Here is a 22,923-nt window from a genome sequence, read left to right as displayed (position 1 = left end):
ATCTCTTACTCTCTGTCTGTAGGCCTACCTCTTGTATATTCACGTGTCAGTCTGCCTTTTTCAGTCTGTGCTCACCCACGCGGAGGCAGTCTCCTTTGTATGAGTATCATGTGTCAGCATGTGCTGTCTGTCTGTGTGCCATTCCTTTCTGTGTGCCTGTCTGCAGTGACCACTTTTGCTTGATGCCTCATCATATCTAGTTCATCGCTTGTGAGTCAGTCGCTTGTTTATCCGTATGTGTCAGTGCGTACTACAGGCTGTCTGTGTCCACTCTGTCTTATCTGGGTTCTTCTATAGCTATGTCTGCTAACTTTCTTCTCATGTACCCATGTGCGAGCCAGTATGTTCTTTATGTTCATCGCTGCTTGTCTGAGTTAGTTTTTCCCGTAAGTATGGGTTACTGCATCAGCTTTAGCTGGTTTATTTGTTATGCCTGTACTCTGTGAACCTGTCTGTTTTGCACCTGTGTGTGAGAGCACTTGTTCCTGTGTGCTCAATGGTGGGTGCATGCTTCTGTCTCTTGTATTCACCTGCATGTCTTGTTTATTCTGTCTGTGGTTGTGCCATTGTGTGCTGCTAACTTGTAGTGCTTGTATCCATGTATTATCTGAGTCCAAGAGTACCCATTTCTTTGTTTCTCTGTGTATTGGTGCCCTTTCTGGGTGGGTCTGTCCTTTATGTGTTCACCTGTGTGCCATGTGTCTTCCTGTACTCACTTTGTGAGTCAGCCTCTTTACTGCCATTGTATGCTGCAGGCCTGAAACATGGTTCCTGTATGTACACTTTACCCGCGTGCTTGCACAGTCTGTTTTGTTTGCTCCTGCCTATACAGTGCCCATGGCTGTTTGCTTGTTGTATTTCCAGGTGGGCATGCCCGGATGCCCCTGGCCTCGCTCTGTCTAGTCTATATCTGTAAGTCTGTTTGTTTAATAATGTTGGCAGTATTTTCATGATGTAGGTCTGTAACGTGTGTATGTACATGCATGCAGTTGACTTTGTTTGGAAATATTTGTTGCGCATGTGCAAGAGCACGCAATGTTTGTCTCCTGTTTGATCATTTTCTTATTGCGCCATCGCCTAAGCGAGTTTGCACAATTACGTGTTTTTGCCTGTTTGAATTGTTTACCAATGCCTGTACCTTGCATGTTTGTGTGCCTCGCAAGTTCTGTTTCCGTTTCCCAGTCTGTGTCTGTCGGGCCTGCTGACACCTCTGCTGTGTGCCTGCATTCACGTAAGCCCCTTACTTCACAGGTGTCAGGTAGTTTGTGGTGGGGCATAGCCCTGAAACAGGAAGGTGAGTTGCAGACTTCAGCCGAGCCGTTGGAGGAGTAGGAGGACAAATTGAGCGGCTGTGGTAAAACTGAAGCCTAGGAAAGCGTTAAGTAAAAAAGCAATGTAGTAAAATTCCTTTTTTCTTCTGTTTCACAGGTGAAGTGACAATGATTGATTGATTTTGAACTTTTCACCATGCTACCTTCTCAGCCTAAAAGAGGAAAAATCCCAGTGTCTGCACTGAGTTACACTCTTCTCTTATATGTATAATATTGTACTACTTCATATAAACTCACATATAAACAGATATTTACTACTGCTAGACTTCATTGAGGATTGTGTGTATTACAATGTTTATGTTCGGGCGTGGCTTTGGCAACAGCGCAAGATGGTGGCTCTCCTTTAAGCTCTGGCATGGTCGCAGAGCTTTTTTTTTATGTAGCTATTTCTTTACCACGGCTGCCAACTACGGATGCAGTCCTCAGCTCTTCTGTGTCGGGGTGAGTTTTCATGCCGCCTTGCAACATAAAGGTGCGTTCTGTGTGCTGCGGTGGTGATTCTGCTCAGCTAGCTGTGAGCGGCCGCCATTTTGGGTCGCATTGCTCGCACTGGAGTTTTTTTCTTTCTCCTTTTTTGCCTACCTTTTCTTATTTATTAATGCTCCCTTATCACAACTGATGGCACATTTCACTGGAACTGTGGTTGTTAGGTGCAAATACTTAGACCAGGTTACTGCAGTGGTGACTTTGCTCCTTCTGGCTGTTGTTGTCTCCTCTGTGAAGGAATATCTCCCCCAACATATCTACTCACAAGTGACTTTGTTATTGTTAGCCTGGGTCTGCTTCTTTAATGCACCTATTGCCGGAAGACCACTGTAACCCTACTTTGTGATGCCTACTAGTTCTTATCCAGTACAACAACATCTTGGAAATCAGGTTTTGTGACATCCTTCCTCTGAGTATCTCGTCCTATACTTTTCCTTACTGGTCTGTTTTGAGCTGATACTCTCCTTTCTGGTGTATGGGTAGGAATTGTTCTTTTCAAATCTTTACATGGCGTTCAACTCATTAAAGCAAGATGGCCAGCGATTTACACACATCCTCCAAGCTGTCTTTTTCAGGTACAGAGCCAAAAAGAGTAGAGAACAACCCCCCTTCTCCTATTTTATCATCCCAGAACACTGTTCTAGACTCTATCTTGGATGAGTTACGTGGACTTCAACCATTTATGTGCACAACTAATGAAAAATTGCAACAAATTTTGGATCAATGGATTGTTATGGAGGAAAAGATGTTGGAGTTGGAACAACGCATGGGGGATCTTCAAGATATATCTACCAAGATACCTATTCTGGAACAAGAAATTCAAAAGCTTAAACTACAAACTGAGGACCTTGAAAAACAAAATGGATGGAACAATCTTCGCCTTTACGGTCTTCCTGAGACTATTGAAGGTTGTGATCTTCTGTCCTTCTTGAAGAAATTTTTTCCGGACCTCCAGGATCTTCAATCTACACCTCCTCTAAATATTCAAAGTGCACATCGTCTGGGACACCATCATCCTCATTAAGCTAAGCCACATGGCATCATTATGCTCTTTGTGGAATTCAATGACCTAATGCGTGTCCTGAAGGCTGCTAGAGTGAAACGCCGTTTTATCTGGTCTGACCATAACCTTTTTATTTCACAAGATGTTTCCAATGCCAGCAAATGCCCATTGAAAAGAATTCTTAGCACTTCGCCCCCAGATGAGACTTTTGAACATTCAATATGGCATTCTACATCCCTGCCTCTGTAAGATCACCCATGAAGGCATCTCAAGTTCTTTCTACAACCCGGCTAAACTGAAAATCTTTCTGCGAAGGATTTTAAATCAAAATATGGAGACTAATGCTTGATATTTTTCAAATACGTTTTGGTTTTCTCTACAGATTTTTTTCGACTTGTACTCAAATGAAATACTTCTTTATGTTTATGACTCATTTTCTTTTCTTCTCTATTTCTTTTCTTGCAACTTATGGAGTATATTTCTAATACTCTTAATTCTTTGCATGGATGTGTTTTCTTCATCCTTTTGTCTCTTTGTTTTAAGGCTACTTATGCTACAATTTTTTTGTTTTTCTTCTATGTTGCTGTTCTGGCTTTCAGCGTAAACATGCCCTTCTCTTACCATTTAACCTGCTCAATTAAGATCTGGATTTTTTTTCTTTTATTTTCTCTTTTTCTTATTTTTTTCCCCAAACCCCTTTTTCTCTCTTATTCGACTTTTTCCTACTTGTCTTCCTCTCTCCCTACTCTTGTTCTTACATGAGTGTTTTCTTTATTCATTTTATTTTCTCTCATAAATACCTACTTATTTTATTTCATGGGTGATAAATGGTTTCTTTTTCTTCTTTTTATTAGGCTTGCAGCCCATTGTGCCTGTTCCCATAAATTTTCCCTTACCCCGCAACATGTTTAATGTTGTCTCGTGGAATGGGTCATCCCGTCAAGCGTTAAAAGGTACTTTCCCATCTATCAAAACGGAACTCACTTGTCGCTTTTTTACAAGAAATGCATAGTAATGATGTTGAATCATTTAAACTTAAACGTCAATGTGTTAATCAGGTTATTTTTCTCCTGCTCTTAATCGTAAAGGTGGTGTTGCCATTTTATTCCCCAAGTCATTGAATGTTCAGATTTAATCAACTGAGTGTGATACGAATGGACAATGGGTTTTGGTTGATGCTATTATATTTATTTCTTCAATATTTATGGCCCTGTTAAATATGACCCCGATTTTTAGCAAAATGTTAAATTAAAACTTTCTTCTATTTCTAATCCCAATATTATTGTTGCTGATGATTTTAATGATTGGTTTGATCCGTTCACTGACAGAGAGTCTAAGTGTAAGTGTAAACCTGATAAATCTCATAAAGCTTTTCAATCCACCATTTCCTTTCGTCCATTCTTTGATGTAGGGAAAACTTGTTATCCTGATATATATGAATTCACATTTTGCTCCAATGTACATCATACTATGTCTCATATTTATTATATTTTGGTTTCCAAATCATTAATCCCCTCTATTCAATCATCAGTAATTGGTTCTATTTTTATTTCTGATCATGCTCCTGTTTTGTCATCTTTTGATATGTCCCTCAACACCTCTGAACAGGGCGTTGGCATTTTAACAGTTCTTTACTACTAGACCAGACCTTTGTCTTGGAAGCGATTGCTTTTATTACTGATTTTTTTTTTTAAATCAATCATTCTATGGATACATCTGTTCATAATAATTGGGATGCTTTTAAGGCTTCCTTCAGGGCTTTCACTATTGCCTACTCTGCCAGGAAAAAAAAAGTATTGAATGCTAAATACCTTTCAGCTCTTCAACATATAGAGGTGCTGGAACACACCTACTTCAACTCCAAAAGCTCCTCAAGCTTCCAGGAACTGATTAAAGCCAAGTCTGCCCTAAATAAGATTGCTACGGTTGACGCTTGCAATATCCTTCTTAAAATTAAGTCCAAATACCATGGAGGTCAAAATAAGGCTGGTAAAATGTTGGCCAATTATTTAAAAATTAAATCGTAATGGAAACATATTGGTCCTTTTCGATGTGAACATAACAACAAGATGATGTCCTCTGACATCATAAATACCTTTCAGTCCTATTATGAATTATTATTTACAGAAGATATTACTCCTTCTGAATGTGATATCAAAACCTTTTTCCCGGGACTCCCTAATCCTCTCACCATTACTAACTCTAAAGCGAATGGTTCTTTTTTGGAAGCCCTTATTTTCATTATCCCCAAACCTGATAAAGACCCTACCCTTTGTAAAAACATCCGGCCCATTTCATTAATCAATTACGATTGTAAAATGTTTGCTACAATTTTGGCATCTCGTTTAGAGGATATCATCCCCTTTCTTATTGACCCTGATCAGGCTGGTTTTATTAGGGGCAGACTTGCATCTGATAATTCCAGAATGTTCTCCAACATTCTTGCCCTTGGGAAAAAATATTTCTTTCCCCCAGCAGCTCTGTCACTTGATGTTGAAAAAGCTTTTGACCGCATAAATTGGCAATTTATGTTTTATACTCACCGTTCGTTTGGTTTCGGCCATATATGTATTTCCTTTATCAAACTGCTGTATGATGAACCACGTGCTTGTGTCTTTGTTAATGGTCATTTCTCTCCCTACTTTAAACTACATAGAGGCACTAGACAGGGTTGTCCTCTCTCTCCTTTGCTTAGTCTTCTTTGCTTGAAACCTTTTCTTGAAAGTATAAGATGCACTCCCGCTATAACTGGTTTTAAATTAAATTCCCAAGAATTCAAACTCTCTGCCTCTGCAGATGATATTTTAGTTTATATGTCTAATCTCTCCACTTCCTTGGCTCCTTTTTTGCAAGAGATTGCTTTATATTCCAATGTCTATGGTTACAACCTAAATTTCTCTAAAACTGAGACTTAACCGCTGAACTCCAATTGTTATCATTCTATGTTTGACAATACTACATTTACATGGTGTCCCCATGAGATAAAATATCAAGGGGTCTGGTTCTCCCCACCATACCTGATACACTAACTCATAATTTTACAGCTTTAAACCTCAAACTTCAAAAGTTATTATCTTCCTGATCTCCTTTTTTTTATCCTGGTGGGGTAAATTGACTACAATTAAAATGATGATCATCCCTCATGTTCTTTTTATGCTCTCTATGTTACTCTAAAATTCCTAATTATTATTTTTCCCAAATCACTTCTATCTGTACTAAATTTCTTTGGAATAACAAATGTGTTTGCATTGCTTTATCTAAGCTAATTTGACCAAAGACTGAAGGTGGTGTACGATTTCCAGACTTTAAGTTAAGTTATATCATACTGCTTTTTTAGTTCGACAACTTTATGCTATGTCTATAGAATACCATAACTCTACTATACCAACATGGATTATTTTTTAATACTTTTTATTACATGAATTTTCTTTCCAGGATGTTGTTTTCATGTCTAATTGTACATTCATATCTACCAACCCAATTTTAAAGTATTCCCACCATCTATTACACACACTATTTACCAAGGGATCTGATTTTTATCAATCCTTTCTTGCATCCTCTATTTGGTACAATAAACTTATCAAATTTCACCATAAATCATTTTACATCAAACATTGGAAGGAAAAGGGTACTTTTTATGTGCATTGTTTGGTCTCTCAAAATTCCATTTGACATTTTTCACAGTTGCAGGGGAAGTTTGGCCTCCCTGATTCCTGCCTTCAACAATATAATCAATTATTTCCTGTACTTCAATCCTTTATATTAAACAATAACTTCACAGCTGATGTTACTCCATTTATCCCTATGACACCGTTATACAATATTACTAGAGATTCCAGAGCTTCCTTCATATATAAATCTCTGTCTTCCCCTATCTCTTCAAGGAATAAATCCTCTATCGAGCTGTTATGGGAGAAAGATCTATCTCAGTCATGATCTATCCATCAATGGGATCAATTGTGGCGTAAACTGTTTGGTACCTCTGAAGCTGCCAATATTACACAATCTTTATTTTTTGTATACAATAGAGCTATTACTCCCTCTTTCCTGCATATATTTGACCCCTCTATCTCTTCCTTATGCTGATCATGTCTCTCCTCTGATGGTACTTTGACTCATCTACTTTATTACTGTCCTAAAGTGAATGATTTTGGGAAAGCCATATGGTCAAAATGTTTGTTGATTTTTTCATGTAATATTCTATTCTCTATCCAAAATATTTTTCTTGGTACTTTATCTGCTGATTTTAATCATTTGTCTACAAATCCTGTTTTATTTGATATTTTTATTGCTCTTGTTTTTAAAGTTATACTAACTTGTTTTTGGTTTGGTGGAACCTTATTTGTGATGAATACAGAATATCTTTTGTCTCATCTTCTTCATTATCTCAAAACATTAAATCTGATTTACTTTGGTTACCTTTTACCACTTTTCTATCTTCACACTTGTCACTCCCCTAAAACTTTTGCTTTTCTTTCTATTCCTTCTCTATCTTTTTCCCTCCCCCTTTTCTTCTTTCTAGCCTCTACTTTCCTCCCTTTACCTTTTTGTAAAAAAACTTACTTGGTTCATTTAGTTTTTCTTAAGCACTAGAGTTGCATCTCACTTTTCTGTGTTTTTTAAGGGATTTCTAGTTCAAATAAGTTTATTAACTCAGTATTATGTTTTAGCTTGTTATATTTTGCTTAACTACTGTACTGTTGACTATCTTTTACTTTTCAATAAAAAATATGTAAGAAGAAAAAAACAATGTCTATGTTCTCCGGAAACAAATTACCATTGCTTCAATTTCTGTAAAGGTTTTGATACTCGTTTGCAATTAGCATCTGGCACTCGAGGAAGCCATCAATGTCTTGCACAATGAGCAGGTGCTTATACAGTAGGTGGCAATTTGCGACCTGTCTCATGCCTATTAATGAGGCAGGTCATATGGCGCGATTCTACGATTTTCCTACATATTAGTACACAGGTCAATTCACAAGATTTCTTTCCATTCGCAAAAAGTTAGTGCACAATTTTCAACTACTTTTTGCAAATGAAAATGTTGTTCATCAGGCCCTAAATGTCTCAATGCAGACATGTAGTTTTGGAAAGCCACACCTTCATTTTGTGTAGTACTTGCCTTTGTGTCTAAACTGGCATGGCCAGCAGTTTTTGCATTTGTTCCTTTGAAATCAAATCTTAAGACTTTATTGGTCCAATCTTTGTTTTGCAATACAGCTAGAATTCCACATCCCCTCTGATTCAATGAAATCCATTACAGCATCATCATTAACTTCTCCAAATTTTGGAACCTCTACTTCCCACAGAAGCATGTCAATTTGTGTAAGGTGGCTTTTGAGAGACACTTTTTCAGAGTCAATTGAGCATAGTTTACCGGTAATTTTCATGATGAAGCCAAGAATGTTTGCATTGACTATTCTGATAAAAGCATGAAGGTCACCCCAGGCATATTCTCCGCAACTGAGAGTCTCAAACCATGTTCCTGGACTCAATTTCTGAAACATTCACTTGACATTATTGTGTACTTGGTACTAATACTCTTTGGTAGCATTGTGAGTTGCAAAAGTGTTAATCAAACTTCATTCAGAAATGTTTACGTTGTTGCGTATTGTTTTGCAACAGGACTTTGCCACACATGTTATGTTATGTTATGTGTATTTGCATAGCATACAACTCACCCGTAAGGGTATCCTGGCACTGAAACAGGAGCTGTATGGGCCAAACCATGGTAGGGGCTGGGTGAAGAGCCAGGACTTCAGTTTCTTGCTGAATTCAAGAACTGAGAAGGAGGTTCTGATTTGCAGGGGCTGATCATTCTAGGCTTTAGGAGGAAGGTAGGAGAAAATATGAACACCGGTTGTGGTTTTGTGTATTCAGAGGTTTGTGGGAGTAGGAGTCTAGCTGAGCAGAGGTGTCAGGTAGGTTTGTGGAACTTTATGTGGTGTTGAGGTATGTGGGACCAATGATGTGTAAAGTTTTGTATAAATCAACAAAAGAGAGAAGAAGGATTAATTGGAACTCGTCCTTATTCCTTGGTAAATGTGTTTACGACAAAAAGGACTCCTCTTACCTAAATCTACTACATCCAAAAAGTACTCATAATACAAAAACTGTTCAGTTTTTTGGGAAATCTAATATGTTTTTAAGAAGAACCCTCACCCACCAACCTAGTTGGTGGTATGCTTCAACATCGGGTTCCCACCTAGGGTGCCGAATGCAACCCTGGTGTGCTTCAATGCCTGATTACAGCGGAGCGGGTGTTGTTTGCGTAGGATAGTGAGAAGTGAATTTTCTTAAAATTGTCTCAAGGATCCCTGTTAGAAATGGGGATCTCTAGTTGCCAATGGTTTGCACCCTTGTCCAAGTAGGGGCACTTCTTCCTAGTCAGGGTAAGGGGGATACACTTCCAAAATAACCCCTGCCCACCCCTTGGTAGCTTGGCAAGAGTAGACAGGCTTATCTCAAAGGCAATGCGTAAAGCCTTTGTGCATGCATACACAGTGAAAGCAATACAAATGGACACCACACCAGTTTGGAAAAATATGCAAAACTTTATCAAAACCAACAAGACCAAATACGACAAAAATCCAACATACAATACTGTAAAAATAGTTATTTTGCAAGATAACCTTTACAATGCAAAACTATCTCGAAAACACAGTTCTTCTGAGTCAGTAGCTCCTTCCGGGGCTACCGCGATGCTGAACACGACAGAGTCTTACAGTTCCAGTCGACCGCATCGGTATGGGCCAGCTAAAGTGTCAACAGAAAGTACCTTTCTCGTTGCTACCGATCCCGTTGGTACAAGTCAGTCGGGGCAACTGTCGCTCTTGCGGTGAAGTGAAGCGGTGCAGGGTGTGTTGCACTCACGGAGCGGTACAGGGAGCAGCTCGGTGACGGTCATCCAATGGCATCGGTGAGGCCAAGGCTTGCGATGTGGAGTGAGGCGGTGTTCGATGTGGTGCTGGCAGGTCACAAAACAAGTGACAGAGCCGGTCGGTGTTCGGGTCGGACGGTGTCGGTGACGTCCGGGCAGAGTGAAGCGAGGTGGTGCGGAGTGCGGTGCCCACAGGACGCGGTGCAAGCAACGGCTCAGTGATGGTTGCCCAGCGGCGGCGGTGAGACCAAGCATGCGGTGTGAAGTGCGGCGGTGCCTTCAGGACACGGAACCAGCAACGGACTAGGTGACAGAGTCGGCTGCTCTTTTCTTCTGCAGCACCTGAAACCAGCGGTTCCAGAGATGGGGCCCAGAGGGATGGTGAAGTCTTTTCTGTTCCTGAGACTTCTTGAACAGGGGGCAAGCTCTACTTCCAAGCCCTTTGAGATACTTTTCTCACACACAGTTCCTCTCCTTGGCAGAAACAACCACTGCAGTCCAACCCCAGACAGCACACAGCAAAGGGGCAGTACTCCTCCTCCAGTTTCTTCCAGCTCTTCTCCTTGGCAGAGGTTCCTCTTGAAGTCCAAAAGTGATCTAAAGTTTAGAGGTCTGGGCCCCACTTTTTATAGTATAAAATTATTTGTTCTCTGGAGGCAGATAGTGTCTTTGCCCAGCCAGAACTAGTTCTGTCCTCTCTGGTGCAGTTTTCTGGCAGAAGGTGGAGACAGCATCGTCTAAGGCATACCAGGCCCATTCAGGTGTGAAAGAAATCTCCCCCCCTACTCTGAATGCAGTCCAGGTCTATTCAGCCCAACCCTGACTCACCCTGGAAAGGCAGGACACACCTAATCCCCCAAGTGGCTGTCTGAACAGAATGCACATCTCATCCCCTGTCAGTCCAAAGCCAGACAGTCAATACACAAACCTAGCAGAGGCACACTGGATGGCTAAGCAAGAAAATACCTACTTTCTAAAAGGAGTATTTTCAAACCCAGAATATAAAAATCATCCTTCCTAAAAGATGCATCTTTATTTGCTAAGTACAGGCATACTAAACCCCATTTTCCTATCTTGTTCCCAGGGGTAGTTCTACTTATAAGATGTTATAAGGAAACTCCCCATTCTATTCTATGGGACAGATAGCCTTTCAATAGAGAAAAACGAGATTGTCAATATTTCACTATCAAGACATGCCACACACATCAGGGCATGTCCTATCTTTCACATACACTGCACCCTGCCCACTGGGGTACCTTTGGTCCACCTTAGGGGTGACTCACTTGTAAGAAAAGGGAAGTGGGTGCACTTGCCAGGTCCAAGTTATTGGACCATATCCTCCTTCAAAAATTACTTTGTGTGATCACTAAATACCTCAATAAAAGCGTTTAAAATTGAAACTCAGGAAGAGAATCAATGAGTTGTTCACATAATGAATGATTATTTTAGTGTTTAGAAAGAACGAGAGTTTCTTACATCATTCCTAAATTAGTGATATGACATGGATCCCGGCGGAGGCGGTGCTTGTAGTCACACCCTAGTGATTGAGGAAGGTGGAGATTAAGTCAAGGATTTTAAAATAGACAGTCAGAAAAGTGAAGAAAGAAGAAACAATCCGACTTTAGCCCAGTGTCACTTACTTCGTCGAGGTCAACCGCCTGTGTCGGTTACCTATTGCGGCCCAGACACGAGATTCCGGAGATGCTCTGGTATTGGTGTTCCCTCGGTTAAGTAAGTGCCGGCAAATGTGCATGGACCTCCATCACGTGTGCACGCTTGCGTGCTGATGTCGATGGGTCATTTGTGATTGGTCTGATTGACTGTGCCTCCCCAGATCTTTAACCCTTTCATGCTGGATTTTTTTTGTCGTGCTTGGTATAAATCGTTTGTGATTGCCGCGGCATATTGGGGAAAGACTCAACTGAGAAAAAGAAAATTGGGGCTATCTTCATGTCGACATTGGACAGAAGATAATATGACGAAGAAAAACTTTGAATTTCCTGAATTTTACATTTTTCTAAAATTAGAGAAAAAGGAGACCACCGTTAATATTGACATTGCTCTCTCCATTTAAAGAAATTTTTTCTGATGACTAGAAAAGTGGTGGTATACTTCCCTACAGGTTGTATGTAGAGTAAGACTACCTTAAGGTGTACAGAGTGTGGCCATAAAGGACTGGTGTCTCTCAGCCTGCCTACTTATGTAAAAGTCTTTATCTGGTAGTCAGTGCATTCCAGGGAATGTTGTCATTTGGTCGATTTTTATGTGTCAAAAGTCTATGAACCCATCTCTGTTATTTTTCCAGGAGTCTATTGAGTGAGTTTTCTTGGGTTTTCTCCAGTTGCTCTGTAATAACCCATTCCAGATCATTCGTGGTGCGACCGATTTTCAAGAAAGGGTCTGTCATTTTTGTTGTATTACGACTGCATCTAATGTTACTGCGATGTTCGTAGATTCTTAGTTTATTCTTTCTGCTAGTCATTCCTATGTACCGTAGCCCACAGGGGTAAGTGATCATGTAAATCACGTTGGTTGAATTGCAATTAGTATGGGCGCTTAGGTGCCCTATCTTATTCCGTTCTAAATTCAGACTCTTTGTAGTGACAGTTAAGTGGAACATACTACAGTTACCGCATGGGAAATGTCCTGTCATGTTTGGTAAGCCCCATGAATTTAGTACTGTATTAGTGAGGTGTTCATGTTTTTTTTGGGGACGGGTAGATACCAGCACATCTTTTAAGCTTTTCACTTTTCTGAAAGAAAACAGAGTTTTTTCCCAGTTCAGTTTTCCTGTTTGCAATATTCACCAATGTTTATTAATGGCTTTTGTTACTTTGTAAGAGATCATGCTATAAGTGGTTACGCAAGTGAGGGGTGTCTTATACTCCATTTTGGATGAGTCTTCAAGGAGAACGTCCCTTTGTTGATTGTGTGCTCTGTTTTTAGAGGTTTTTATTATTTTGTCTGGGTACCCATGGTCCCTTAGTTTGTTGTACAGTACTGAAGCTTGAGCCTGATAGTCTCCCAATTGGTTGCAGTTTCTTCTCAGTCGGAGGAATTGCCCAATAGGTAAATTCTCTCTTAGTGCCCTTGAGTGCAAGCTGTCAAATTTCAAAAGGGTGTTTCTTGCTGTGGGTTTGAGATAGGTCTCAGTTTCTAGTTTTCCATTTTCGATAGTTATGGTAATATCTAAGAACATGATTGTCTTTTTATCCAAACAATGAGTAAACTTTAGGTTCTTATCACAGTTATTTATCCATTCTAGAAAAGGGAAGAGATTATTTTCTTGTCTTTGCCATATCTTCAATATATCATCTATATATCTTCTCCAGAATGTTATGTTACTTCCAAATGGGTTGTTAGCATTTAGTATATATGTTTTCTCAAATTCAAAGACATAAAGGCCAGCCACACTTGGGGCAAAAGTACTACCCATGGAAGTACCATAGGTGTGTAGGACGAGAACCCCTACGAATTCAAAAAAAGTTTTTTTTAGTGCTAGTTCTGCACATTCGACAATGAAGGATTTTGGAGTTTTCAATTCCCACATGGCTCCTTCTAGGGCTCTCTTGATGACCTTGATGACGTCATCCTGAGGGAGACTCGTATGCAGGCTCTCAATGTCCAAGCTCAACAAGAGAGTGGTCTCTTGGTCAAAACTTATTTCTTTGAGAAGGTTCAGTAGATCCTTGGTATCTTTCAAGTAAGTGGAGGTATTTTGTACTATGGGTTTCAAAAAGAAGTCACAGAAGTGGGAAAAGGGTTCAAGTTGACATCCTAATCCGGATACAATCGGGTGACCCAGTGGTGGAGTTTGGTTCTTATGTATCTTTGGTAGAGTATAGAGATATGGAATGTTAGCTTTCCCCAGTAAGTAAAAATGCCACCTCTTGTTTAGAGATGTAACCATTTATCTCAGCTTTTTCAACAAGGAGTTTAATTTTGTTTTTTAGTTCATTCGTTGGGTCTTTTTTGAGCGGTTTGTAGTTTTTGCGTCTTCTAAGAGGCGTCTGCATTCACTTCTGTAATCTTTCTTGTCATGCAGTATCACTCCTCCCCCTTTATCAGCTTGTTTAATGACAATGGTGTCATAGGTTTGTACATTTTTAATGCCGATAGTTTCTCTTTACTGAGATTATGAAATGTCTCCTTATCCTCCATACTCTCTATTTTGTTGAAAACAGCTTTTTCAAAGGCATGAAGCTCCACTGGTGTGGTATAGGGAGGAGGGTAGAAGGTGGATTTTCGTCTTACACCCGTGTCTCCTGTGTTATCAGAATTTTCAATAGGATTATGGTTCTCAAAAAAAGATTTTATCTTGCGTTTTCTGAAACATTTCGATAATTCACAGTGGAATTTGAATTTATCTAAATGTGCTGTGGGAACAAACCCCAAACCTTTATTGAGAACTTTCTCTTTGGTGGGTGTCAGTGTAAGTGAGGAGAGATTAGTCACTAAACTCTGTGAGTACTTGTTGCTGCTTGTGGCTCTTTGATTTTGCTCCTGGTGTTGGTACCTGTGTTTTTTTCTTTTTCCCAGTGTACCTGGTTTGTCACTCTTCTCCTGCTTCTTCCCCTTCTGCCGTCCCTAAAAAAAGGTGGTCTGTAGGTGTGTGCGGGAAATGGTGAGTGGGTCTGTGAGTAGGGGGAATTCCATCCAAACATTGGGTGTGGTTGAAATGGTTTGTATTGGCCTGGAAAGCCTATTAGCCCTGGAAGGGGATACTGTTGCCATGGTTGTGGCCAGTGTTGGAATCTGTTCTTTCCTCTTTGGTTATTTCTGTAACTACCTCCACTAGAGCCACTCCTTATGGAAGAATCATCTCCAGAGAGATCTGAATTGTTGTCCGCTATGGCTAAAGGGCTGTAGTTTGGGTCGGCATATGCAAATATTTTTGTATATGAGAAATTTTTAGGTCTTTTTAGAACTTATGCATTTTAGATTGGGTTAAGTTTTGTATATGCATGTGAGGAGTTTGAAGTGTGAATGTTACATCCACATTAATAATGTGGCCTCCTAGGTAGCTTAAATTAGAAAGAGGGCTATACCAGTTGCTGTCGGCCTTGAGCTCAAGTTATCACCATGATGCACCGACATCAGCCTATAAAATCGGAGATGGTGATTAACGTACATCAAAAGGCAGAAGGGCTATAATTATTCCAATCCTTAAGAGTAGAATCTTTAAACTAATATACATTTCAAAAGGAGACCCAGAAAAAAAATATTGAAATGTTTGTGTCAAAGCCCTGTACCAACCAGTATTTGCCTTGTTCCACTCCATTGTCTTCATTGTTCTTTAACTCCATCTATAAGAATGTGAGTGTGTGTCTGAGTCAATTGCGGTGTGAGTACCTGTGTGTGCCTCTGTGTGAGTCTGTATCTATGAATTTGTGGGTGTAGGTCTAAGTCAGTTTCATAGTGCAAATGCATGCCCCTGTGTGCCCTTGTGTGTGACTTTGTGTATAAGTCTTTATCTAAGAATAAGTGAGTGTGTGTCAATCAATCAATCAATCAATCAATCAATCATAGCATTTGTAAAGCGCACTACTTACCCGTGAAGGTCTCAAGGGGCTGGGGAGTGGGGAATGCTGCTACTGCTCGAAAAGCTAGGTCTTGAGGAGTCTTCTGAAGGTCAGTAGGTCTTGGGTCTGCCGTAGGTGAATGGGGAGGGTGTTCCAGGTCTTGGCGGAGAGGTGGGAGAACGATCTGCCGCTGGAGGTCGCTCTTTGGATGCGGGGTCTGTGGCGAGGGTGAGGTCTGTGGAGCTGAGCTGGCGGGTGGGGGTGTAGAAGCTGAGTCATCTGTTGAGGTATGCTGGTCCGGTGTTGTGGAGTGCCTTGTGTGCATGGGTGAGGATCTTGAAGGTTATCCTCTTGTTGACAGGGAGCCAGTGCAGGTCTCTCAGATGAGGTGTGATGTGGCTGCGGTGAGGGACGTCGAGTATCAGGTGTTCAGAGGCGTTCTGGATGCGTTGAAGCCGCTTCAGGAGTTTGGCTGAGGCTCCAGCATAGAGGGCGTTTCCGTAGTCCAGCCTGCTGCTGACGAGGGCCTGGTTGACCGCTCTTCTCCTTTTGGTGGGGATCCACTTGTAGATCTTGCGGAGCATGCGGAGGGTGTTGAAGCAGGAGGAAGAGATGGTGTTGACCTGCTTAGTCATGGAGAGGGTGGAGTCTAGGATGACCCCTAAGTTGCGTGCGTGGTCGGTGGGTGTTGGAGCTGTTCCCAGTGCGGTCGGCCACCAGGAGTCGTCCCAGGCTGTAGGGGTGGATCCGTCTTGTCCGACTTCAGATTCAGTCGCCTGTTCCTCATCCATTCGGCGACTGCCTTCATTCCTTCGTGGAGGTTGGTTTTGGCGGTGTGGGGGTCCTTGGTGAGGGAGAGGATCAGCTGGGTGTCATCGGCGTAAGAGATGATGTTGAGGTTGTGCAGTCGGGCGACGTGGCCGAGCGGTGCCATGTAGATGTTGAACAGCGTTGGGCTGAGGGATGAGCCCTGGGGTACGCCGCAGATGATCTTGGTGGCTTCTGAGCGGAAGAGGGGGAGGCGCACGCTCTGTGTTCTGCCGGAGAGGAAGGAGGTGGTCCAGTCCAGGGCCTTCTCTTGGATCCCGGCGTCGTGGAGGCATGTTCATAGTGTGCGGTGGCAGATGGTGTCGAAGACGGCTGGAGGTCCAGGAGGATGAGGGCCGCAGTTTCTCTGTTGTCTAGCAGGGTCCTGATGTCATCAGTGGCAGCGAAGAGGGTAGTTTCGCTGCTGTGGTTGCTGCGGAACCTGGACTGGGACGTGTTCAGGATGCTGTTCTCCTCGAGGCAGCGGGTCAGTTGTTTGTTGACGGTCTTCTCCATGACCTTCGCCGGGAATGGGAGCAGGGAGATGGGCCGGAAGTTCTTGAGGTCCTTGGGGTCCGCCTTGGGTTTCTTGAGTAATGCGTTGATCTCGGCGTGCTTCCAGCTCTTCGGGAAGGTTGCTGTCTCGAAGGAAATGTTGATGGCTTTCCGGAGATGGGGTGCGATGGCGGTGCTGGTTTGTTGAAGATGTGGTGTGGGCATGGGTCTGACGGAGATCCGGAGTGGATGGTGTTCATGGTCTTGATGGTGGGTGTAGTCGTCGTTGATGTTGGTCCAGGAGAGTAGGCGGTTGGTGTGGATGGTGGTCGTGGGGGCGGAGGTCTCCGTGGTTGTCGGGGTGGTCGTGGCGTTGAAGCTGTCGTGGATGTCTGTGATCTTGCAATGGCCAGCGAGTCGCACAGGTCTTGCGAAGGTGGGATGTTGTTGGTGTTGGAGCTGGGGTTGGAGAGTTCCTTCACGATGTTGAAGAGCTCTTTGCTGTTGTGTGCATTGTTATCTAGGCGGTCTTTGAAGGAGGCCCTTTTGGCGGATCTGATGAGGTGATGGTGTCTGTGGGCGGCGTTCTTGTGGGCTGCGTAGCTGTCCGGTGTTCATTTACGGAGCCAGTTCTTCTCCAGCTTTCGGCAGGTTTGCTTGGAAGCCTGGAGGTCTTCAGTGAACCAGCTGGCTTTTTTGCTGGTGTGACTGTTGGAGGGTTTCTTGAGCGGAGCAAGGGTGTTGACGCAGTCGGCGATCCACTGTCTGGGGTTGCGGGCAGTGGTGTCGGGGTCGGTGGGGGTCGGTGGGGTCGGCGGGTGGGCTCTGGGAGAGGGTGGTGGTTAGTTGGTCTTTGGTGACTTTGCTCCAGCTGCGGCAAGGCATCTGTTGGGTGCGGTGGTGTGTGGTGGGTTTCCGAAAGGTGAAGTGGATGCAGCGATGGTCGGTCCAGTGGAGTTCGGTGGAGTGGATGAAGGAGACGTGGGGGCTTGCGGAGAAGATGGGGTCAAGCGTGTGGCCGGCGGAGTGGGTGGGTGTTGTGACGAGTTGTCTGAGTCCGAGGTTGGCGAGGTTGTCGATCAGGGTGGTGGATTTGGTGTCGTTGTTGTTCTCGAGGTGGAAGTTCAGGTCCCCAAGGAGGATGTAGTCCATGGAGGCAAGGGCGTGTGTGCTGACGAAGTCGGTGATGGAGTCGCTGAACTGTGGTCAGGGTCCGGGGGGTCTGTAGATGAGGGTCCCTCTGAGGGTGGTGTTGGGGTCGGTGTGGATCTGGAAGTGCAGGTGTTCGGCGGTGCTGAGGGTATCGTCGGTGTTGGTCGAGACTCTGAGAGTGTTCCTGTGGACGATGGTGATTCCTCCTCCTACTCCGTTGGTGCGGTCCCTGCGGGTGATCTTGTAGCCTTCCGGGATGGCTATGGCAATGTCAGGTGCCGAGGAGGGGTTCAGCCAGGTCTCCATCAGGAAGGCGACATCTGGGGAGGTTGAGTCGAGTAAGTCCCAGAGTTCAACGGCGTGTTTGCGGGTGGAGCGGGCGATGTGCCATAACTCAATTTCTGTATCTTTTTAAGACTCACAGACTAGCGAGAAGGAGAGAGAGAAAATGAGGCAGGGAGATAGATATTGGCCAAATTATCAGTAAGTAGGGAGGAATTCTGAACAGTACAGGGTATACAGATACAGTCATTGTACAATGAAATTGTGAACTTAGTAACACGAAGAGTACTTATAAAAGGAGAGAGTCTAGTTTTGTGTTTTGGCTTATATTCATCAGTGGATGCGTAGTTGTATGACATTAGTGCAACGTTTATAGCACATGGGAGTATGTGTGAGTGTGCGTGTGTGTGTGTGTGTGTGCTGTAGTAAGATATTGAATGGTTTCTGTTTTTTATAGCAGGTGAGTTGTTTATTATGGTGTCGGCTTTATGATGTGATGTGCACGTATGGGCACTGTCATCAGTGATGTCATCATGGATGTCAAAAGTAATATAATATGTGAGTTCATAAGCACTGCACAATGAGGATGCAAGTTATGGTTAGTTTACCGAACCATAGCTGGTGATTTTTGAGTTTCAATGGTTTTTGTAACCATGATTGTACTAATTAAAAGGGTTTTATTAACGTATGGTATGGCCAGATAATGAAAACTAACAATAACTTCACATAAATCTTTGATTTGTTTTGTGAATATATGTTTATATATCTCCAGAGAGTCCTCAGCTAAACCAGCATGTTCCCAAAGTGAAGCAAAGCGTAGCCAGTGCTCTGAAAAAGGGGCGGGCCAGGTCCATTGTATTTAAAGAAAAAAAAAGGAACAAATTATGTATGGAATGCTGAACAATGCAAGCATTCACTTCAGGCACATGGATCTGGGTTTAATCCATCATTCTTTTGCTCCCCATGCCACCCCAGTTTGGACCCTGCCATATGCAAATCGGTCTTGACCCTGTTCCTCATGGGAACAATCCAGCCTAAATTGCCAAACTAGGTCCTCCCTGGGCCAGAAGTAACCATCCTGGGACCGGTTTTGGGGAATCACCCCTCATCAGCCTGGATAGCTTGAATCCAGTGGCACAGTGAGCACAGGGCCCGCGTCTGAGCATACCCTTCCCAATTAGAGCGACAATCGCAAAAGGAACAAATGATGGACGGAATGCTGAACAATGCAAACATTCACCCCCAGTCACATGGATCTGGTTTTAATAATCCATCATCCTTTTGCTCACCACGCCACCTCAGTTTGGACCCAGCCATATGCAAATCAGTCTTGACCCTGTTCCTCATGGGAACAATCCAGCCTGAACTGCCAACCAGGTCCTCCCTGGACCGGAAACAAGCATCCTGGTACCGCTTTCGGGGAATCACCCCTCATCAGCCAGGCTAGCTTGAATCCAGTGGCGCAGTGAGCACAGGGCCCACGTCTGAGATACCCTTCCCAATTAGAGCGACAATCGCAAGAGGAACAAATGATGGACGGAATGCTGAACAATGCAAACATTCACCCCCAGTCACATGGAACTGTGTTTAATCCATCGTTCTTTTGCTCACTATGCCACTCCAGTTTGGACCCAGCCATATGCTAATCAGTCTTGACCCTGTTCCTCATATAAACATTCCAGCCCGAACTGCCAGGACAGGTCCTCCCTGGAACGGAAACAAGCATCTTGGGACCAGTTTCAGGGTATTACCCCTCATCCGCCAGGCAAGCTTGATTCCCAGAAACTGGTCCCTGGATGCTTATTTCCGGTCCAGGGACGATCTGGCCTGGCAGTGCAGTCTGGACTGTTTCCATGAACCATCAGCGTGATGAAATTTTGCTCTGGTGCAATCTAAACAATGGGCCCATTTTAATAGAGCCTGAAGAGCTGAAGGACCTTAGCCATTGTTATTGGGCCATTCTACCATTGATTAATTTCTGCCTGTGGTTGTTGAGGATGTGCATCGACACTCATTTTGGGGAACCAGGACTTAATACTCATCATTAAACAATGATTTTGACACTGAACAAGAAAAAGAAAGGCAGAAAATGGAGATGAAGAAAGAATTAAAAGAGAGGAAAACAGTGACAAAGGGAGAAAGTAGGAATGAAAATGCACCAGGGGCCGTATTATAAAACTTTCCCCAGGGGCACAGCGGACATGTGCACCAGCTTTGCGTGTCCCCGGGGCACACTGGAATTACAGAAGGGGCCGCAGATGCTTGTGTGGCCCCTCTGTAATACTGAAAGCGCTGGAACACATGTAGTGCCAGTGCTTTTTCGAGAAGGCATTCCCTCATTTGCATGGGAGCGTGGCCCAATGTAAATGAGGGAATCTCTTTGCCTGTTCACGCTTGTGTTTTACAGACATGGGTTCAGAGTCAAAGAAGCTGTCAGGAGGTGCACTGACAGTATGCCACCTCTAGAGAGGGTCATAGGCCCCCCCAGACATCCCCTTGTAGGCGGGTGCGGTCACTCACTGCACCCACCTGCAAGGGGATCTCTCTGCCCTCTTAAAAGGGCAGGTGGGTTGCCACCTGCACAGTGAAACAGGGAGGCTACTTCAAAGCCGATCCATTTTCACTTGAATACGCTGCCCCAAAGACAGCACAAGTTTGCAGATGCCCTGGAGACAGCGCATTCAACATAATAGGGCGCACTTCCCCTGTTTGGGCATGGCACAACTATTTTAAGGTGCACCATGGTGCAAATAGGGGAAGTGCACTCTATGTGTAATGAGGGCCCTGGTTAAGAAATAAAACTGAGACAAGTATTGTAGGGTATATAAGAAATACTTTAGGCCCATGCACTTTTGTTTGACATATGTGGATGCTACCCCACCTGCACAAAACCCTAATGGCTTGATTCCTGCCCACAGGGGGACAAGTTACCATTGCCACAATATGTGTGAAGTCTTCACGTGCTTCTTACTACAAAGCTCATTGTGAAATATAAATGAAAGCAATCATTGGAGAAATGGCAAATGAGGGCAGGATATTAGCCCCTACCTAATTCTCGTAATTAATCACTAAATTTGTGTAGCGCATGCGAGTGATCCCTTCTGTTGGACTGTTGCAGGCTTGGGAATGAAATCCATTTTATCTGTCAGGTGCATTAGTTTAATAAGGAGTGAATGAGATTTCATCCCTCTCCTGTTAGCACGAAGATTTGTGGTCATGCAAAAGGAATGTTGCACCTGTTTAGCAGCTGTTTTGCAGTTACATCCAGTAGGGAGGGATAAGGTCATGGAAAAGGGAAATTCTGTAAAATAATACCGAACAGATCCTCCAGATTCAAACATTGAACTCCTAGCTCAAAGAGGCAAACATGTCCAACTACCAGCACAGGATGTTGTGTGTGGAAATACAGTACTCAACAACAGCAATAATATTTAACTCTTCCTTATGTTGTATGCGAGATGTTCATCATGTCTACACTGAAGAAGAACGTCTGTGTAAGAATGAATGTCTATCAGTCTCATCAGTGTTGGAATAGAGAGGGAACTATTTACATTCCTGTTATTGCAGCTATTCTCACACTGCCCTGGGCCCAGTGAATCATCCAGGTACAGTGTGACAGGACACATGCTGCAGTACCCAATCACATTCAATGTGTCTCACAGAAGGAACTCTGAAGGAGGGAAGGGACTTGAGGTTCTTTACCCAGAATGTGCCACCTCCTTATGAGCCATTTAAAATTCACTCAATGAAGGCCTGATGTACAAAGACGCATTCACAAACCACGATGCACTGTTTGCACACCAACTGGTTTGTGAACGGGTCTGCAATTTAAGATGCACCCCATGTATTAAAAGATAGCATAAAAAAGTGTACATTCACAGGTAGTGGCAAACAACTTGCTTCCTGAATATTCATTTGGGAGGTCACAATGTGTGACCCCTGTGAATGGCTGCTCACACAGGGATGGTGTCCTGCAAGCCACAGCATACTAGCATGCCTGCATTTGCTTTACCGTCATCTTACAAAATGCAGCCCATGTCCATGAGAGGGACAGGTGTAGCATTAAAAAAATCTCATTTTGGAACACATCGGAGGGAAGTGGGAGCATGCAGTGGACCACTGTGCTCCCCTCGAAACTGGCCAACACAAATTTCCAAAAGGAAAGCTGTACCATGGAGGCAGCTTCCCCTTTGTGGATCAATATCATCCTATATGAGGTGTCATTATCTGATCTATACCTTGCGACAGCAATCGCAGTCACAAAGCATCAACACATTCCACTGTAACTCCGAAACCGGAGGGTGTAGAAAAATTGAATGAATGACCAGGAGGACGATGTGCTTGAAGAGAGGTTTATTGGTAACACCCCACCCACAGCACAGGTACAGCTCTTCGGTGAGGGGAACCCTCTCTCCATAGTTGGAATTTCATATCGGAACAGTCTATTGTCCCAAAGAACAGAGGGGGGTCATGCGCAATGGGTGGAACCACTATAGTGGATACCACAGATGGCAATGACTTTTTTTATGTTCCTTCGTATCACTGGCGTAAAGAAACTTGAGGGGTCCCCCTGCAAGGTACGTGGAGGGGACCCCTCCGGACTCATTAAGGAGCTCTCTGGGCAGAGTACTGTGCTGAGGAGGCCCCCGCACCGCGGGGGCTGTGTGGGCGTGTGTTACCCCACTGCTTCATATTTAGGATTCATAGCTAACCACAAAATAACTTTTGCAAGTTTTCCGATTTAAACAAAGGGCATTGGACAAGTAACAAGATACTTGTGTGTGGTTGCAAAAACTAGTGTTTTTTGCAGTTTGTAGGCTTTGGTGGGCCCTAAGTCTTGTTGTTAGAATAAGTACCTGGATGGAAGTGTAGACTGATACTGAAGCCACCCATTCAAAGAACTAAAAAAAGAAAATCTGTCTGGCATTTTAAAACAAAATACGTCACATAATAAACACGGCCAAT

This window comes from Triturus cristatus, chromosome 12 (assembly GCF_964204655.1).
Source record: "Triturus cristatus chromosome 12, aTriCri1.1, whole genome shotgun sequence".
NCBI classification, from domain to species: Eukaryota; Metazoa; Chordata; class Amphibia; order Caudata; family Salamandridae; genus Triturus; species Triturus cristatus.
The sequence above is the reverse complement of the archived record's forward strand: the minus strand, read 5'-3'. Positions refer to the sequence as shown.